The sequence below is a fragment of the Micropterus dolomieu genome, unplaced genomic scaffold (assembly GCF_021292245.1).
Source record: "Micropterus dolomieu isolate WLL.071019.BEF.003 ecotype Adirondacks unplaced genomic scaffold, ASM2129224v1 contig_1921, whole genome shotgun sequence".
Taxonomy (NCBI): Eukaryota; Metazoa; Chordata; class Actinopteri; order Centrarchiformes; family Centrarchidae; genus Micropterus; species Micropterus dolomieu.
The window spans coordinates 1-782 of record NW_025730911.1 but is presented as its reverse complement, the minus strand read 5'-3'; the positions used below and the strand labels follow the sequence as shown (position 1 = coordinate 782).

The 782-nt window shown below is 41.2% G+C and overlaps 1 non-coding gene across 1 annotated transcript; it reads left to right on the top strand.

Moving 5' to 3' along the window:
• The first annotated feature begins 503 nt into the window (after nt 1–503).
• On the top strand, nt 504–574 carry trnan-guu. The gene has a single exon. It is a non-coding gene; the product is annotated as a tRNA-Asn (tRNA).
• Nucleotides 575–782: the final 208 nt, after the last annotated feature.

Sequence of the window (782 nt, the reverse complement as noted above, 5' to 3'; positions counted from 1 at the left end):
TAACACTGGGGCTTGGTTCAGCCTCAGACACCAGACAAATTAAACCAAGACAGCATAAAAGAAACACATTCTTCTTCAAGGGAACACAAAGCAACAAACATCACTGTAAAATATTTAATCAAAGAAACTTGAAAGATACAAAGAGTCTATGTATGGATAGTAGACCAATATAATACATGAGGTAGACCAAGAAAGTATTTTTATACTAAATCAAGTTTACATGGGCAACCAAGAGGTGGGATTCAAACAGGTTCTCTGTGTGGATGTGTCTTTATCCTCCTGAAATGCACACAAAATTACATTTTTGGTCTTAAAAAAAATAATATGCTATAAAAAGACTTTGGAGTGCCACATGAGCGCTACTGGGGGCTACAGAATTATGTTGTCTTCTTTTCTTTCCTTTTTTCTCTCTTTTTTCTTCTCTTTTCTTTCCCCCCTTTTTCTTCTCCTTCTTCCCCCTCCTCTTTGTTTCTCCCCCAAGCCAAACAGACTATTCTTCCCCAGCTTTGGCGCAATTGGCTAGCGCGCTCGGCTGTTAACCGAGAGGATGGTGGTTCAAGCCCACCCAGGGACGATTCCTCTTTAGCCCTTGGAAGTTCACGCTCTTTCAACGTTTCATCCACTGCGAAGTACCTCTTGTCAAACAGGACTAGTGCCACGTTGTCGATTGATCTCGCAAGTCCCAGTTCATCCATTTCTCCTTTCGTGGCTCCAGAGGCCTGTTTTTCTTTGATTTGATTTTACTGAAAAACGATTGCAAGACGTTAACAAGCCCATTTGAT